This window comes from Pseudorca crassidens, chromosome 10 (genome assembly GCF_039906515.1).
Source record: "Pseudorca crassidens isolate mPseCra1 chromosome 10, mPseCra1.hap1, whole genome shotgun sequence".
In the NCBI taxonomy this organism is placed as follows: domain Eukaryota; kingdom Metazoa; phylum Chordata; class Mammalia; order Artiodactyla; family Delphinidae; genus Pseudorca; species Pseudorca crassidens.
The window spans coordinates 99034942-99054823 of NC_090305.1; the positions used below are offsets into that span (position 1 = coordinate 99034942).

The 19882-nt window shown below is 43.4% G+C and overlaps 1 long non-coding RNA gene across 1 annotated transcript in view; it reads right to left on the reverse strand.

The window, feature by feature from the left end:
* Positions 1 to 19882, reverse strand: part of LOC137232696 (uncharacterized) — a 688080-nt gene that overhangs the window by 583656 nt on the left and 84542 nt on the right. Inside the window, exon 3 of the long non-coding RNA XR_010947151.1 lies at positions 6739 to 6829. This is a non-coding gene — a long non-coding RNA (uncharacterized lncRNA). The remainder of the gene's footprint in view (positions 1 to 6738; positions 6830 to 19882) is intronic.

A 19882-nucleotide genomic window follows, 5' to 3' on the forward strand; every position in this document is an offset into this window, starting at 1 on the left:
ACAAGCAGTCCAAGAACTCAACAAGAAAGCAGTATCCTGTTGTGTCGGGTCTAGTCCTGGTTGGCTCAAAACAATGTCCACCTGTCTCACCTCAGCTCACCTTTACGTAGATCTCACCAGTCCATGCAAGTATGCACCAAAAGTCTTTCCAAAGCCAGTGGAGGGCATTAGGTGGAACTCCATTCTGTTTCACCTGCTTCGACCTTCTGCTATATCGTTTCTTGCTTTTTCTGGATCTCCAGCTCCTCATCTGGCTCCCAGGACCTTACCACCCACCTCTAGCTATGCCCTCCTGTATCAGACACACTACTCCAGGGAGTCAGGAAGCTAATGCTGTGTATCACACCAATTCAAATTTGAGTGCCTTAAAACAATGACCACCTATATTTCAAGGATCTGAAGGTCGGCCACGGTGAGCTGATTTACACTGAATTTAGCCACAGGTGGCTCTGTTCCACATGCCCCTCATTCTCATCCTGAGGCCAGCGGGCTCGCCGGTGCACGGCATTCTCATGGCAACGGTAAAGATGCAGGAGGTCAAAGTCTCAATGCACAAGTTCAGTAGAGCCTCTGCTTCTGTCATATCTGCTAACACCCCATTGGCTAAAGTCAGTCACATGACCAAGCCCAAAGTCTAGTAGGATTGCCACCACTCCACTGCAAAGCTGTAAGGAAAAGAGCAAGGATATAAGGATGGTTAAAAACCGAGGCTAAGGATGCAATGTACTCCCCCAGACTTGACCTGACATCCAGCTTGAACACAATCCCAGTATTCCATACACAGCACAGGGTGGAGACACACTCCATCATCCCTGTCTCTTTACTCCCTTTGGCCCTTTAACTAGCTCTGCCTCCTGGCTGGTGTCATCTTTAGGAAGAGCATCAGACAACATGCTTCATGATGACTATTTCATAATGAAGACCTAAAAACTGGTCAACGTTTTGAGTGTTCTACTTTAAACATTTTCTAAGCTGAGGAATTTATTCTACATGCAAACGAATAATAGGAGGGTTGTGTGCTACTGGGTTGGCCAAAAAGTTAGTTCAGGTTTTCCGTAACATCTTATGGAGAAAAACCCAAATGAACTTTTTGTCCAACCCAATATTTTGGTGTCATCTATGCCTTTGTTACGCAAAGGGTGCTCCATGGACGGGCAGCCTGAGCATCACTCATAGGCTTGTTAGAAATTAAGAATCTCAGGCTCCACCCTGGCCCTACTGAATGAGAACCTACCTTTTTAAAAGACCTTCATGCAATCTGTACGCATGTTAAAGTTTGAGAGACGATGAACCATGCCATGACTTCTTCAATTCAGAGAAAGACCAAGAGGTAACTTTGGTCCTGATGATGACCAAACTTGGATACAATCAGTTCCCACTCTTTGCGGGCATAGAAATGGACAGCGAATAGCAAGGCTGCTGTTGCCATTAGATTATTAGACTCAGAGCTTTGGTTTTCCAAATCTCGTATGGGGAGGGGGATGATGCATTCCTCAAGGAACAGTCTATTTCTTTTGAAATCATGAAATTTCAAACAAATTACAAGAGAGGTCAGGCTGAAAATTAAAGATACAATTTTGTTGGGTGACTTCTCTCAGGCACACAAAGATGTTTTTCTTCACTGCATCATTTTTATTGAATCTCTGGGTCATTTAAAAGGGGAAAGGGTAGTTTTGTCCAGAGTGGTTAGGCATATACAGTGTGTTGAGTCAAAGAAAAAGTATAAAAGATTCTCACTAACTGTGAAGTACCCATTTATGATGGATGACAAAAATAACTCAGGAACCATGGAGGAAAGACAACATCCAAGCAATTTTCTTATATAGAAATAATGTAGATAGGAAACACAAAAAAGAAGTATCATTTTCAAATATGTCTTCCTCGTCAGGAATGGAGGGGGAACATGCACTACATGTAACGTGGACAAAAGCAATATTGGAAGAAGTTCCCTGCGTCCTTCTGTAATTCATTCCTTCCTCCATCCCTGTCCCCAGGCGACCACTGCTCTGCTTTCCATTTTTATAGATTAGCTTGCATTTTTTAGAATTTTACGTAAATGAAATCATACATTATATACTCTGTTTTTTGGTCTGGCCTTTCTCACTCAGTGTAAGGATTCTGAGATTCATCCAAGTTGTTGTATCAGTAGCTGACTCCTTTTTATTGCTGCTTAGTTTTCCATTATATGACTAAGCCATTGCCTACTCATGGATACTTGGGTCGTTTCTATCTGGGCTACTAGAAATAAAGTTGCCATGGAAATGTGGGTACAAGTCTTTAGAAGGACGTGTTTTTACTCTTCATGAGTAAGTACCTAAGAGGGGAATGGCTGATCCCATGGTAGGTGTATTTTTAACTCTTTCAAAAAGCACCATTAGACATTTGCTAAAGTGTCTGCAGCATTTTATATTCCCTCCAGCAGCGTGTGAGAGCTCTGGTTCCACCCGTCTTCACCAGCACTTGGATGGTCAGTCTTCCTCACTTTAGCCACATGGGCCTGGAGCATTACGGCACTGTGGTTTTAATTTGCATTTCTCTAATGAATAATTACCCTGACCATCTTTTCACGTTCTTATTGCCCATTGGTAAACCTTACTTCTGAAGTGTCTATTCAAATAGTAGCCCATGTTTACTGGGGTATTTTGCTTCTTGTTATAAAGTTGTACAAACTCTTTATATATTCTGGATACAAGTCTTTTGTCTGATATACGAAACTGCCTAGATGTCAGTTTATGGCATAGATATACCACGTAAGAAAAATGTTAAGGTCCTTTGTGACTCTCACAATTAAGTATTCTGTGGTTTGGATGTATTCCTGAATATTCAGATACTTGTAGTTATGGAACTGAATTGTATAATAACATGCATTTTTCTTTTCACTCAATTACTTGTATTTTAGGCAGACGTAATCCACTCAGCATGGACAGACACAATTTAAAGGATTTCAATGCCTTTTGCTTATTTATTCTGTTTTCTAGGACCACAGCAGTTTAAACTGCACAATGTGGCTTTACTTGACTAAGAACAACTATTTTGTCCACTTTCCAGCTGCTGTGGAAGAAATGGGAACTGTTTTGAAAAAAGGAAGAAAGGGAAAAAGTCATAAAGAAAGAAATCTTGTTCCTTAAGAGCCCAAACAAGCACATGCCCAGAAAGGCCAAAGGAAGTACCTAAACACCCTAAGAAGCCTTAGTAAAAGGGGTCATGAGGGGATTTATAAGATCATAGACACGACACTGGAAGATAAGACCAGGTCTCACTTGAAGACCAAACGGATAGGTTTGGTTACTGGGCAGTGTGACCAATGGGCCAAGTAAGTCCAGAGAGATCGTCAGGCAATGTCAGTATCTCTGGGTTCATGCAGCCAAAACTAAGGTCCCTCAGAGCACCAGGGCTCTGATGCCTCCTTCAGTAGTGGAAATGTGTCTAGCACTATTTCTGAGCTTGAGGACCAAGAAGGGGCCAAGGCAGGATTCCTGTCTTCAAGCAGCTTACACTCTACGGAAGGCAGATAACTTAAAAAAAAAAAGAAGTAGCCTAGGAAGAGATCCAAGGGCAGCTCAGGTTAGCACAACCTACCACGTAGAACACGAGATATAGGAGCCCAGTACAACTGAGCACTGGGGTACAAAGTGTGATTGGCGGCACTCACGGTTTTGTTGGACAACCCAGAACAGGTGTGCTCCTCAAGCAGAGGACTCAAAGCAGCACCAGAAAATGCCACAACTTCAGCAACACTGATGCCACAGAAAGCCTCATACGTCAGAAAATTAACTTAAACCGCCAAGAGATATGGCTCCCAAATTGCCTTCCTGTGATCAGCCTGTTTCTACACAGAGGTGGCCAGCAGCCAATGAAAGCACGCCAAATCAAGGGTAGAGCCTAAGAAATGAATGACCCCCAAAGCGCCAAGAGTCAGCAAGGGGATGAGCCTCTCGCTACCTCCCTTGGCTAAAAGACTTTACCTGTCCCAAGTGAGGAGGCTGTGTTATAATTGTTGTAATTAATTAGACACATGTCAAAGTTCATTTCTCAGTAAAACTCTATGGAAGACTGTTTAGATCCTTCTCACACCAATTCCTTTATGTGTTTTCCTATAAAGGAGCCATGACAAAGAAGGAAATCCTGCCCTTTGTGACAACATGGATGAACCTGGAGGACATTATGCAAAGTGAAATAAGGCAGCCACAGAAAGACAAATACTTTACGATCTCACTTATACGTGGAATTTAAAAAAGTCACCCTCATACAACCAGAGAGTAGAACGACTGTCAGAAGCTTAGGAGTGGGGGAGAGGGAAAATGTTGGTCAAAGGGTAAAAATTTTCAATTTTAAGATAAATAAGTTCCAGGGATCTAATGTACAGCATGGTGATTATAGTTAATAATGCTGTACTGTACGCTTGAAATTTGTTAGCGAGAAGATCTTAGGTGTTCGTGCCACCAAAAAAAAAAAAAAAAAAGGTAACTGTGCCGTGATGGGTGTGTTATTTAACTTGATTGTGGTAATCATTTCACAACGTATATGTATATCAAAACATCACACTGTACACCTTAAAAATAAAATCACGTTATACAATCCAAATGTAAATACATTTTAAAATAAGTTAAAACAATTTATATTCAAGAGGGCAGCTGAGAGGCTACGGAGCACGCAGTTAACTCTAAAGCTCATTTCAGAATTGCCCCAGTGAAGGTGCACGGCCTCTGGGACACACACACTGCATCCTGTCCACTGGCTGGACCCTGACCACCAGGAATCCTGCCCTACAACTGTCCCCAAAAGCCAGCTGCCTCCACCACAATACTCCCCGAAGATGGACTCTGTGTCCAGCTTGCCTCCTCTTGCCATGTCACCTCAAAATCTCTCCTGCGTCTGCATCTTAGTGACGGAGCCTGAGTCACATGACTCTCCACCCGGCAGCAAGAAAGTCTAAGAAAGTTAGTATTCGACTCCAGCCTTGGAGAGGAAGTGTTCATATTGTGAAAATACTCCTAAGACTTTGCAGAAGATTCTCTGTGGCTACAAAACATAACAAATGTCCATGCTATACGTGGGCTCATCTATCCAACCATGCAGTCCACCAGGCCCACAGTTAGCCATGCTAGCGTGGGGATGGGGAAGGGGGACAGGAAGTACCCAAGACAGAGGCGTAGGACAAAGTGTCTGGTTTTACTGAAACTGCACACTCATCCCCATGTGTATTTCCTTTCTTCTCATCTCGTTCCCGAGGTTCAAGTCAAGCTTCAGCCTCAGTTGCTGGCATGTAATGATGGACAAAACTGAGTCCGTGAATTATTGTCACTGGAGAACAAGCCTACGCTCATTTTAAAGAGCTTTTATCTGCTCAGCACACAGTAATGATTAGCTAATAATGGCTGTTGTATTTTGGCAAGTACATTGAGACTTGCTAAAAAAAAAAAAAAAAAGTCTATACTTCCGTGGGAGCAAAGCTGAATGTCTGAACGATGATAAAAATACTGGAGGCCAAACAAAGTGGAAAAGTTCCAAATAATAACAAAGGCTATTTTTCAGATAATAGCAGGCTGAAAAGAAGGTCAGGTTGTCAAGACAACTCTCTTAAAAGAGAGGATCAAACCAACCTACTGAAATGAATCTGTACTATTAGTATCACAGAGATGTCATTCCATTCTCTTGCTGGATTTCATGAAAGCAAGATTCATGATTAGAAACAGGAGAGAAGGGTCCAATTACCCAGGTAAATAGGTATCTGTAATATAAGTTCTGATATTATAACGAAGTCAGTCCAAAAATGCTCAAGTTGGTATTTATCTTTGCCAAAAATGTAACACATTTGTTAAAGTGTGTCACACACACACACACACACGCACGCATGCACGCAGCAGTGAACTGCTTTGTTTATGGGCAACTGCATCAATAATAACAAGAGGGAATTGACTCTATCAGGCAAAGTTAGCTGTCATTTTGCAAATAACTTTTCCGAGGGGAAAAAAGAAAGCCTCAGAAGTGTTTTCTTTTCCTTAAGATTAACCCATTACTTAAAATACAGCAATTTTATTTGACTGTCTTAACAGTGCCAAGGATATGAACATAAGCTTTTAATATCCAGACTGACTTTATGATTCTGAGTAGATATATATACTCTGCATAAATACCAAAGCCACGCTTAATGTGTATTATGAACTATAATATAATAGAGATTCTATTTTAGAATGAAACTTTGTTTTAAAAAAAATGAGTATGTTACAGAAACTGGACACTTGACACATGAGACAGCAACCAAAAAAGTTATTTTAGAATTAAGGTCTTAAGTGGCCTTACACACACAAATTCAAACTAGTAATGGATTTCTCTTCAGTGAATTTCACGTGTCTAAAAACACTGTGATCGAAATAAGTATCCTAAGTCTGACAGCTTTAAAAACATGCCTAGACTTAGTTTCAGAATTGTCAAAAGCTTAGAAAATTTAGGCATTCAGTCCACATAGTTTCTAGAGTCACTTCCTGAAAAGCTACTCACCTTCCAACAATTGGTGACTGTCAGGCTGGACAAACTCCTAACGTCCAGCAGCCGCTTGCCTCCCAAATCAGCACTGCCCTGCCTGTAAGCAGCAGAAGGGCCCCAGATACCATGGCTTCGCAATGGGTCCTCTCGAAAGGAATGGGGCTTCGCACTTGCCTGATCTTAGTATAAGAACTTTTCAAATAAACTTTCTATACTGCACCGCAGCAAGTCACACATCCACCTCTTTCCTACCTCTGTTGACCTGGAAGCTCAGCTGGTTCCATAAGGGTTGCTTTCATTATGCAAGGAATGTTCTCCAACCTCCAGCTGCCATTCTCATCACCTGCAGAAACAGAGATGAATAGGAAAGGTGGATGCACCCCAGGGGAGTGATTTCCCTGGTCCAGGTGCTAATCACATTGGTGACATTCAGCCTGGACACAGAAGAATGACACTCAGAGCTAGATGGAGAGAGTGCCCTTTATTTGCAAGTTTCTGGGCAGGGAGAGCCGGTCCTGAACAAAACACTGAACTGAGGAAAGTTTACCCCAACTTGGCCCACTCTCTTCCCCACCTTCATGTGCCCCAAGTTCCCACAATGCTTCCTGCAGGGAGAACATCCCTACACATCCTTCAATGGCTCTGAGCCTTGAGTTCTCCATCTGTAAAATGGGGATAACTATTTCAAGTTTGGGGTTTGTTAAAGGAGCTTCTATAGGTAGCCAGATACATGTAAGTGTAAGATATTGCTCTTTTGTATTAGCAAGGTGATATCAATCCTGTACTATTGATCATAACTTCCAGGTGTGGTTTTAAGCTAAACCTAACAAGCCTCGCTAACATTAGTCGTATTAAGAGCATCATCCTCTGTTCCCATGAGCTCTGGAGCCAGTAGTGAAGGAGTGAGAACAGTGGCTTGATCCATTTGTGTAGCTACGATCCTTTTAGCTCTTATAATACGATGTACCAAGCACTGTGGTAATGATTTAACACAGAAACTCATTTAACCTTCGCAACAATCTGAGGATCAAGGTGCTACCACCCGAGGTCGAGGGAGGAGAACAGGGAAGGAATAAGAGCTTCCCAGGGCTCCTCAAATACCATGCAGACAGCTACCTACTCCATCTACATGCAGGACTCTCTTGGAAAGCAGACTTCCCCCAAATGGGATCATCACCCCTAGCAAAAAGCACACTGTGCTTTGTGTGCGCCTCTCCTGAAGACGGCTGTACAGTTCTATTCACACCCTCCCTCCAACCTGCGCCGGCAACTTGAGCAGGTAGTTTTTTCATTTTTCTTAGACTAAGTTTTCTCAACTGGAAAGCAAAGGCTAGATGATGTCTACAGTTCCTGAAATCCCTAACACTGTAGACAGTGACACAAATCAGCATCACGCTGTTACAAAGCACAGAGGTCGATTTGAGCCAGCTCGTGAGGAAGGAGTTTATCACGGTGTGGGCAAGGGTGTAACTGGGAAGTGGTCCAGCCCCAAGGAAGCCCTGAGGCCAGCCATTCTATCACGGAGTCTCTGCTTTTATCTGGGCCGCACTGCTGTTGTCTTTACTCTATCCACCTGGGCTCCCCATCTCCAATCTCCCTCTCTTTTACTCTTCATGACCCTGATAATGTCAGCTTGCACACCGGTTTACACAGTTCCCTTCTGAGGGCATCCTATGGCCTTCTGCCCGCCCCGCATTAGCTGGGGGACATCGACACAAGCCAGCCTGGACCAAGTTGACCATTTACCGTCCTTTTCCCCTCTTCTCTCTTCTCTACAAACTGGCAAGGATCCCGTCTGCATCGCTCTACAAGCCCACAGACAGGAACCAATTCCTCCTCTCAAACTTATCATTTAAATGGAGGTGAAAAGTCATCCTAATGTGCACTTACTATGAAGAGTTGCTCCTATAAATGGAGTACTGAATGACAGAGGTAACACAACATTGAAAAAGAGGCATTTTCTCACCTGAGAACTTAATTGCTACAGCAAATTTAACAAGGAGCTCTTGACGTTCGATTTCATAAAACGTGTTTTATTCTCAGATTGTACCTTTGATTTATAAACCGCAGGGTGAGGGCCCGTCAGCGCCCGCGGGGAACATTTCTCTTCCTAAATACCAAGGTTTAATTTACGCCCGTCAGGACTAAAACTAATTTATTTGGCTTATAATATAACTCAAAGTGTCTTTAATTTATGTCATTATAATTTTGAAAATAAATTAAACCGTTGCCCACCTTTACAAATACATATATCCCTTGAGATTCTGTACAGGCCAAGGGTCCAAGTTATCACTACGAACAGCAGTTGGAAGAGACGCCACCTTACCCCCTCTGCCATGGTTTAAACCAAGAATATGAATAAGAGAATCCTTGTCTCAATTCCTTATAAATATTTGAGGACTTATGTTTCTTATCAAGGCTAAACGGGGGTTCAAGTTATCCATCTCAAAAGAATTATACCAAAGGATTTTAGATGATAGAATGTGGGGGAAAAAAGGAAAAAATAAAAATTTAAAAAATACACTAGAAAGTATGTGTATACCTTGTTTTCAACAAAAAATAATTTTGAAAAAGTTCCAATTTCATTAAAAAATATTTATTAGGTGTTGATTCTACCAATCAAGTCTCCACTAGAAATAGATGATGCACTTAAAATAAATACTCCTGGAGGGCTTATTTACAAAAGGACAGATTACGAAGGTGTGAGCATAGGGTAATGACAAGGGGTGGTGGTGAGCACTGGGGCTACAGCAGCAGTGAAGCCATGTGGCCCCGAGGCCAGAGGGACCAAGGGAGGGGACAGTTCCCAGACCCTGAAAGAACAGTCCAATGGTGCTCTACCTTTAGAGGAGCAGTGACCTGGGGGATGGGGGCAGGGGACAAACACCTGGTCTGAAGGGCACTCACAGGGAAGGGGCCAAGGGAATAAAGACCTTGACCTTGTTTTTCTCTCTTCTTCCATTTCTTGTGGGGGAAGGGGCACCAGAACTGTCCATTAGCCAAATCCAACTGGGAACCAGAGGATGGCAGAACCCACTGATGGGATGCATAGAGATTGGCCTTCGGGGAAAGAGAGCAGAGAAGGATGGGAAGTGGATGCAGGGCCACAGGGAAGATGCCAGCACCCCGACCGCACTGCACCCCGAGGACACACAGTTGAAGAGCCTCACTGAGGGCCCTCAAGAAGTACGCAGTCTATGGGAGAGAGAACATATGGGTGTAAAACAAACTATAAATAGAGTATTGTGGAATTTTAGTGAAAGGAAAAGTTTAAATCCTGATAGCATCTGTCTTCTTTGCTTCTGCAGGAGCCCTTCCCCTCCCTCCGGCATGAGCATCCTTGTTTCCCTCATGGAGATGGTTCTCAAGCTTCAGCAACATGTGAATCAGTAGGAAGGCTGCATGACACACAGACGACTGGGCCTGAACCCAGCGTTTTGTTGTTGTTGTTGTTGTTTGTTTTTGTTTTTGTTTTGCCACACCACGCAGCATGCGGGATCTTGGTTCCTGGACCAGGGATCGAACCTGTGCCCCCTGCAGTGGAAGCGCGGAGCCCTAACCACTGGACTGCCAGGGAATTCCCAGCATTTTTGATTCAGTAGTTCTCGGGTGAGGCTTGAGAATTTGCATTTCTAACAGTTTCCAGGTGATGCTAAGGCTGCTGGTGTCCAGGCACCAGAGTTTAAGAACCACTTCCTTAAGGAAATTACCTGCCCTCCGAGCTCCAAACCTCAGTCCCTGTGACTCCTGTCGTGCTGTCAACTTCCCACTTATCCACTGCTGGTCCACAACCCAGGCCTGACCAGTCAGCATCGCTCATCACCCTGAACGTCACCCAGGGGCTGTCTGCAGCAGCGTGAGTCTGGGTGAGGCAGCGTGACCTCAGGCACCCCCAGCTCCTCTTTTCTCTTGTTCCCTGGAGACAAGCCCAGCTCTCACATGCTCACCACACTGTGTTTACTCAGGGACTTTATCTTCAGGAAACAATTCAAAGTCTGTGCCAAGATTTAGCAATAAGGATGTTCACCACAACATTATCAGCTACCTAAATACCCAGTTATGGTGATATGGTTACATGAAGTACAGTACATCCACACAATCGGATACCACAAAGCCATTAAAAACGTGAATGCAAAAATATCTTCCTCTAGGGCTTCCCTGGTGGCGCAGTGGTTGAGAGTCCGCCTGCCGATGCAGGGGACACAGGTTCGTGCCCCGGTCTGGGAAGATCCCACGTGCCGCGGTGCGGCTGCCCCCATGAGCCATGGCCACTGAGCCTGCGTGTCCGGAGCCTGTGCTCCGCAATGGGAGGGGCCACAACAGTGAGAGGCCCACATACCGCAAAAAAAAAAAAAAAAATAGGTAAGATCTACAAGAAGATGTGGTACATATATACAACGGAATACTACTCAGCCATAAAAAAAAAGAAATAATGCCATTTGCAGCAACATGGACCTAGAGATGATCATACTAAGTGTACAGAGAAAGACAAATATCATGTGATATCACTTACATGTGGAATCTAAAGTATGACACAGATGAACTTATCCATGAAAGAGAAACAGACTAACAGACGTAGAGAACACACTTGTGGATGCCAAGGGGGAGGGGGGCTAGGGGAGAGATGGATTGGGAGTTTGGAACTAGCAGATGCAAGCTATTATATATAGAATGGATAAACAACTAGGTCCTACTGTATAGCAGAGGGAACTATATTCGATATCCTATAATAAAACATAATGGAAAAGAATATGAATATATACATAATTACATATTATAATTAACAGGAATTAACATAACACTGTAAATCAACCATACTTCAATCTTTTTTTTTTTTTTTTAAAAAAAGTACAATCTAGTTAAACACTACCCAGTAACTCCTCCAGACAAAGCGCTCAAAATAGTGAGAGATCTTCCTGAAATATCTCCTGGTAAACCCGGGCCTCAAGTTTTCCCCTAAGCTTATGCTACCGAACTGCCATATGTCAGGGGCTTTATTTCAGGGGTAGCTAGGCCAAGAAGAGAGTGTTTGAGTTTGGGAGGGTTTGTAAAATCTCTACTTTTCCTTCATTGTCATGACTGGAGAGCTTTACATCTGAGACGCTGGTCACCAGACAGTGCTGAGGCTCATCACCCAGGGAATGTCCTGAATCCACGCTGTCTGCGTCTTATTTTTTACCTGACATCTGATACAGAGCTGATAGGGTTTACTGATCACCCCGCTCCAGCTACACTGGCCTCCTTATTGTCCGTGGATATTCCAGGCAGCTCACTGCCCTTGAACTGACTCGCTCTCTGTCTGGAATGCTCAGATATTTACTTGGCTTACTGACTAACCCCTCCGCCTCCTTCAGCTCTCTGCTTAAAATGTCACCTTATCAGCAGAACCTTCACTCTCCAGTCTATTTAAAATTGCAATTGCCTGCCTCTCCACCCGCACTCTCTACCTCCTGATTCCTACTTTATTTTGGTCCTTTGATTTATGTGTAATACAACATATGTTTTGAGTATTTCATGTCTTCCCCACCCCTGTCCCCAACCAGAAGGCAAACTCCATGAGGGCAGGGATCTTTTTCTCTTTTAGACAATCCTTTTGTCCCCTGACCTAGAGCAGAGCCTTGTGTTCAATAAATATTGAATTAATGAATGAATGACCAAACAAATAAATCTTATATCCCAGTATCTCTGGCAAGTAAAATGATCAGATTTGCAATTTGCTATAACTCTGGCTGCAGTGTGAAGAACAAGCTGTAGGGGGCGCTAGATTGCAAGTGGCGGGGTCAGTTGGGAAGCTGCAGCCCCACTAGAGAGATGATGCCTTTTGAACTCGGGATAATGAAAATGGCTATGAAGACGGATGCAGGAAACCGGCTGAAACATCCAACCACCACACCCTTGCTTCTCTCCCTAAACCTCACCAAACTTCAGTTTTCTTTTAAGTAAAATGGGGATAGTAAGTCACAGATTCGTTATGAAGATTAAATGAGAAAATATATATGAAACAGCCAGCATGGTCTCTAACACAAAATAGGGACTCGGCTAGTAGGAGTTCTGTTCTTGAGAAGCCTTTTCTTTTTCTCCAGCTTCACCCTCATTCCTTCATCTTTAACAGCTCTTGTGTCCACTTTGGCCCATCTACAATATGATGATTCGGAAGTAGGGAATATGTCCCTACTTCCTTTCTTCTCTAGCAAGATTGGGGTCCACCATTATGGTGAACTTTAAAATATATTATCAATAGCAATGAAAAACTCATTCATCCACGACGTTGAGCTAATTAAGGAAGCCCAGATACGGTCATGAGAAGAAAATTACTTTTTAAAGAAAATAATTTTTCTTCATTCATACCCCACCTTATTCCAAAAGGGACTTAAAATTGCTTCTCCAAATGCACATGCCACAGAAAAATAAATTAAAAGGAAGAGAAACGAGACAAAAGGAAAATAAGGGAAAGAAAGTGATTTAGAGCCAGGAGCAAAGCCAGCAAACTCCCTAGGACTCTGCCACTATTTGGATCCAAGTTGTCCAGAAGCCAATACATCAAGGAAGCCCCAGTGGGTTAGGGGACTCACAGTGTCTATAAGGCTAAAGCACACAGTGCTCAAGAAAATCCCTTCACACAGAGGCCAGAGAAAGATGCCTCCCCGGGCATCCAGAGTGAAGACACCGAATAATGTAACAAACACCATCCTTGGCAGCCCCCAGAACAGCCCTGAACAATCGCTTCCTATTTGCAATGTTTTGTAAAGCCAGGATTCAAGTTAGCCTCATCTATAACTTAAGTGGTCCGCTTCAGGGCTGGGAAATTATTTATTTATTTATTTATTTATCTATCTATCTATCTATTTATTTATTTATTTATGGCTGTGTTGGGTCTTCGTTGCTGCACGCAGGCTTTCTCTAGTTGTGGCGAGCGGGGGCTACTCTTTGTCGCAGTGTGTGGGGCTTCTCATTGCAGTGGCTTCTCTTGTTGTGGAGCACGGGCTCCAGGGCACGCTGGCTTCAGTAGTTGTGGCTCGTGGGCTCTAGAGCACAGGCTCAGTAGTTGTGGTGCACGGGCTTAGCTGCTCCGCGGCATGCAGGATCTTCCCAGACCAGGGATCGAACCCATGTCCCCTGCACTGGCAGGCAGATTCTTAACCACTGCGCCACCAGGGAAGTCCCAGAGCTGGGAAATTGATGCTGCCATTTCACGCTGCTGTACTAGTCACATGCAAGGAGAACGTGGAACTGAAGAGCCAGGGGTCTTCCAACCCAGAGGTTCTGAGGCTGTTCCTTGGATTCCTTGGGTTCCACAGAGATGCCTCAGAGGATGTGTGAGGGTCAGAGGAGCACTGAGAGGCCAGCAGGGCAGGACAGGGTCTTGCGGTCCACGTCCCTGGCTTCAACCAGAGCAAAGTTTGGAAACCACAAGGCTCGAGTCAAGTGCAGCAATTCAAGGAGTGGAATTGGGGGTTATTTGAAGGTGAGGGGGCCTGGATAAGGATTCAAACTCACTCACTCACTAGCTGTGGGACTTGGGGGAAATGACTTCACCTCTCTGTGCCTCAGTTCCTTCATCTGTCTAATGAGGATATTAATAAGACCGACTGTATGTGATCATTCGGAAGGTTAAACTGCTTGATAAAGACCTGTGATATTGTGATTTGTAATAAACATGTAGTTTGGTCTTCTTCCAGAGTTCTCAGCTCACAGCTCCCAAAAGCCTTGGCAATGAGCAATGGGAGCATCTGTTCTTTTGATATTTGGTCTCTTGTCCTCCGTCCCTGAAGTGGCTTCAGGGCCATAGAGGGGAAACGGGTGTCCTGTTACTGGTAACAAGTCCCTTTCCACCGCAACTGGGTTCATGTTAATAAGCTGGCTTTTGGAAAGCACCTAAGGATGGGGGCTGTCTGCCAGGGGAACCAACCAGGAATAGAGGGGTGGAACTTTCAGTCCCACCCTCTGATTTCTGGAGAGGTGGGAGGGGCTGGAGTTTGAATCAATCACTAGCGGCCAAAGATGTAGTCAGTCATGCCTACGAAATGAATCCTGCAGAAAAACCCAGAAGGGGGGCACCTGGAGAGCTTCCAGGTCAGAGAAGTGGAACACTTCCTCCAAACTCCATGAGGACAGAGCTCATTTGTTTATGAACTCATTCTGTATATCTCTTCATCTGGCTGTTGATTCATATTTTTTAAATAAATTTGTTCGTTTGTTTGATTATTTACTTATTGCCACGTTGGATCTTCGTTGCTGTCTGAGGGCTTTCTCTAGCTGCGGCAAGCGGAGGCTACTCTTCGTTGCGGTGCGCGGACTTCTCATTGCGGTGGCTTCTCTTGTTGCACAGCATGGGGTCGAGGTGCACGGGCTTCAGGAGTTGTGGCACGTGGGCTCAGTAGTTGTGGCTCGCAGGCTCTAGAGCACAGGCTCAGGAGTTGTGGCACACGGGCTTAGTTGCTCCGCGGCATGTGGGATCTTCCCAGACAAGGGCTCGAACTCGTGTCCCCTGCATTGGCAGGTGGATTCTTAACCACTGCACCACCAGGAAAGTCCCGATTCATATTCTTTAACATCCTTTGTAATATATTGATGATCAAGTGAGTAAACAGGTTTCCTGAGTTCTGTGTGCATTTTAGCAAATTAATCAAAGCCAAGGAGGCGGTTGTTGGGAAGCTCTGATTTATAGCCCGTTGGTCAGATGCACAGGTGATAACATGGACTTTGATTGGCGTCTGCAGTGGGGCAATCTTAGGGAACTGAGCCTTTAACTGTGGAATCTGATGCTGTCTCCAGGCATATAATGTCTGAATTGAGTTGAACTCTAAGACACTCAGCTGGTATGGGAGAGATGCCTGGTGATGTGGGAAAAACTCCTCACATACAGGCTGGAATTTGATCCACAACCCTAAGTCCTTTAGCAGGACACCTGTTACAGAATAAGTGTTCAACAGTGATTTCACAGCAGAAGTTTGAGTAAGAGAAATATTAACCCCTGAATTAGCCTAGCTCCTACACATGAAGAAACAGCTGCTGTAAAAATATTCTGGCCACATAGGGTTATCCAAACGAAGAGGTCCTGAAGTTGAAGTGATTTCTCCCAAATCCCATTTCCAGTGGCAGAACGGGCACTGGAGCCAGCACTCCTGACTTCCTGCCCAGTGACCCATTCACTGGGCCAGGAGACTGGTTTCCATTTCTCACAGTTGTGCTCCATTTTACTCTCACTGCACCTAGGTCATGAAATCCAGCATATGAAACAGCCAACAGCTCTCATGTCATATGTGAGCTCCAATCATCAGTGGCTTCCTTGAGAAAGATTTTAGATCACGCTCATGATTAGCAACATGGAATGTGACAGTCAATTAGCAATGTCCACCACTGAAAAGAGCAAGGAGATATTTGCAGATGCCATGGTACGTAATAATTTCACGAGGATGGAAACCACATGTAAGCGCTCTGGACTGTCCAAAGCACAACTCCCTATTCTGAACACATAGTAGGCCATTTGGCACTGTTTACTGAGTGACTAACTGATGGAGCGTGTGTACAAAATATTTAGTGAGCATAAAAGAACAATGGTGATTGATTCCATTGACCTTTTACAGAACGTAAGGTAGGTGATATTACTTGAGGCTAAGAATTACGAGCATTCAATTACAGTACTTACTTTCTCCAGATCCTCCCAACATATAACAATGCCTAAATGGTTTTAGAAGGTCCATTGGCTGAACAATGGGCAGGAACATTGCACTGATTTCTATTAGGAAGCTGTGCATCTGTGAAAGCCCTTAAATCAATTCAGGACTCTTATACAATAAGCTGTCTTCAATATGGATGGCCTCTGAAACCGAAATTGCTTACTTTCGAATAATTTTGACACTGCAAACTGTTAATGGGTTCTTCCCTTACCCAGATGCTGCATTGTTAGCTGTAAGCCATAGGGAAATGAATCCATTGCTGGCTTCCAGCAGAGATATGTATGCCAATTAATCTTAACAAATTTAATGCAGACTGATACTAACGTAAGAGCCAGAAAAGTGTTAATAGAACATGAGTCTGGGTCAGAGGTGGTGAGTAGGAAGGTTTCTTGGGGAAGGTTCCTTCGGGGAGGCCATTCCAGGTGGAAAGAAAGGCTTTAGCAAGGGTATAGAGGGAGGAAGTTACAAAGCATGCCTCAGACAGTCGCTGTGATATACGGAAGTGATTATAAAACTTTATGTATAGTGGGCAAAGGCACCTGAAGAGGCAAATGTGATTCTTTGTCTGCCACCCTCCTTAACGGCTAAGTCTCCAAAATTCAAATTATTATATACGTGGCTCAAAACTCATTTTCAAAACAAGCTTATGGTTACCAAAGGTGAAAAGTGTGGGGCAGGGATAAATCAGAAGTTTGGGATTAACAGATACACACTACTATAATACAAAATAATCAACAAGGACCTACTGTACAGCACAGGGAACTCTACTCAATATTCTGTCATAACCTATATGGGAAAAGAATCTGAAAAAGAATAGATATACGTATATGTATAAGTGAAGCACTTGGCTGTACACCTGAAACTAACACATTATTAATCAACTATACTCTAAAATAAATTTTTTTTAAAAAAAACAAGTTTATAAGTACCAAAACTTAAAAAGAAAAAACTCATTTTCAAAAAATGCAAAGTAAAACCAGATTGAAATACATCACTCATTTATATTAAAAATATGTTGACTATCTGCTCTGAGTTGAAGAAGACACGGGCCCTGCCCTCCAAGGCTCCCAGTCTTGTGTGGGAAAGGAACACGTGAACTGACCCTTGTGAGACAGTACGGGGTGTGCCAAAAAAGGGCTCTACCCTGAAGAGGCTGGGAACCCAGGGCAAGGGCGTCCAATCCCACCTGGAGGTGAGGGTCAGGGGAGGGAATGAAATGGAGGGAGAACCAGAAAAGGCTTTCTGGAAGAGCCAGTACCCAGATTAACACCTAGATGAACTTAGCTAGGGGATCCTGTTCATCTTCTCTTCTCTGCTCCTCAAAATATTTCCTCTCTGGCTTGACTGGAAACGACACCCTCACCTGGTTTTCCTCCTGCTTCTCTGACTGGGCCTTCTCAGCCTCCTTTTCTGACTCCCTTGCATTTCCCTAAATTGAAAGTGTTGGAGCACCTCAGAGCCCAGTCCTTGAATCTCTTTGCCTCCATACTAACACCCACGCCTAGTGGTCTTATGCAGCCCCATGGCTTTAAGTACTACCTATAGGCTGATGGCACCCAAACTCCCATCTCCATGCCTGGCTTTGCCTCTGAACCCCACATGTGCATACCTAGCTGCCCACCTGACATCTCCACTTGGATACTGAAAGGATCTCAAATATAAAATGTCTCAGATCTATTTCTGGTACCCCTTCCAAAGCACTCCTGTCCAGCCTTCTCATCCCATCCCACTGCAGCTCATGACAGGGCAAGTCTTAGTGGAACTTAGTCTTAGTGGAACTGCAGAGGAGAGGGAAGCCTGTGACCTACTCCCAAGTCTTAGTGGGCATATATGGCTTTTCCTGGGCTGCAAGTTCATGGAGGAGCACGTGTCTTTTTGTGGGTGACTTTGCAACCGTGTCAGAGCCTCATCTGTTCCGTGCCTAAGGGTAGAAGGGCCATCTGTGCCAAAGCTCCCCAAGGCATCCCAGCGAAGAAAGGGCAGAGCTCAGGGCTTGCGTCCCTCACAGGAAGGCCAGCCCTTCCACTCAAGGTTCATCAAAAACATTACTTCCTCTCCTTGGCTCGTAACTTCTGACCAATCCACGAGGGAATCCTCTCCACTATGCCTTCATTTTACCCAGAATTTAACTCCTTCTCACCACCTCCACTCCAGCACCATCATTTCTCACCTGAAATAGTTCTACCTCCTCATGAATGCCCATGCTTCTACCTTTAGTCACCTGTACCTTTCAGAACAGCAGCGAGAGTGATCCTGTCAAACGTAGATCAGATCATTCAGACTATGTGCAAACCATCTAACAGCCTCCCATTTCACTTGGAGCACAAGCCCGATTCCTTACAATGACCTATAAGGCCTCACGTGATTTGTTCCACCCCTATAAGCTCTCTGATCTTGTCTCCCATTACTCTCCCCTTTGTTCACTGGACTTCAACTGCACTGTCTCCTTGTAGGGCCTCAAACACCCCAGGCACATTCCTGCCTCAGGACCTTTGCACTTGCTGTTCCTCAACCTGAGATGCTCTTTCACCAAATAGCTACATGGCTCACACCCTCACTTCCCCCAGGCCTTCTACCCAAAGGTATGTTCCTCAAGACATTTCTTGGCTACCCTGTCTAAAATTCCAAGCCCTACCCTCAAAACTTCCTATGGTTTTTCCTTGCCTTATTTGTTTTTCTCCTTAGAATTTACTATTACCTTGTATGTTTTACTTAATTAACGTGTATTTTTTATCTCCCCCACTAGAATATAAGCTCCGTGAATGTAGGCATTTTTGTCTCTTATTTACTATTGTGTCCCTAGCACCTCGGACACTGGTTAATACATAGAAGGCACTCGATAAATATTTGTCAAATGAACAAAGGGAAGCGAATTCCATTCCAGATTGGATAAAAGCTGAGAGAATGACATGATCATAAGATATAGTTCATATTCCTTTAATGAAAATAACTAACATATTTTAAATGTATTATTTAACCTTAGAAGACAAAATCTGGAAGAAAAAATATTTGGAACAGTAAAGCTATATAATAAACATGCTTTGCTTTTTCTGCAATTTATAATCATGCTTATTTAAAAGTTTTATAAATATTTTTAAAAGCTCAGTGAGTTTTCAAATGCTTCAAAATATTAGGAAGTTATTTTGGAACATTCAAACTGTTAAAATGTAGAATGTAAAATCATTTTCAAAAAATTTCAACTTGTCAGCAACCTTAGAAAATAAACTAGCTTAATATTTAAATGTCTTGAAACTGTGTATTAAGATGTTTGGATCTAAAATGGGAAAAACAGTTTGGAAACAGTTGTGAAAGCCAACAGTTTTCCAATTGATCATGTTTGAAATTTAAAGTTTTTGTTATCTCGGCGAAGAAGGAGAGAGAATACATCAAACATTTCAAAGTCACTTACAAAGCAACATTTCCAAATTTGGGGGGAAGCAGATTGAAAATTTTCAGGGATGCTTTTTGTAGCCCTGTATTTAATAGTAGAAACTGAAAATGTGTCTTCCAATAGGAAAACTAGTAAATAAATAAGGTATTTAAAATGCAATATTAGAAAATAATACCAAACATACTCTGCAAAGGAAGTACATTGTTTATAATTTGTAAATCATAATCCCATTTAGATTTTTTTCTAGGAAGTTGAATGTATGTGTCTGTAAGACACCCCATGCATATGCATGTGTAAAGGGTTACTTCTCCCAGCTGTTAACAAT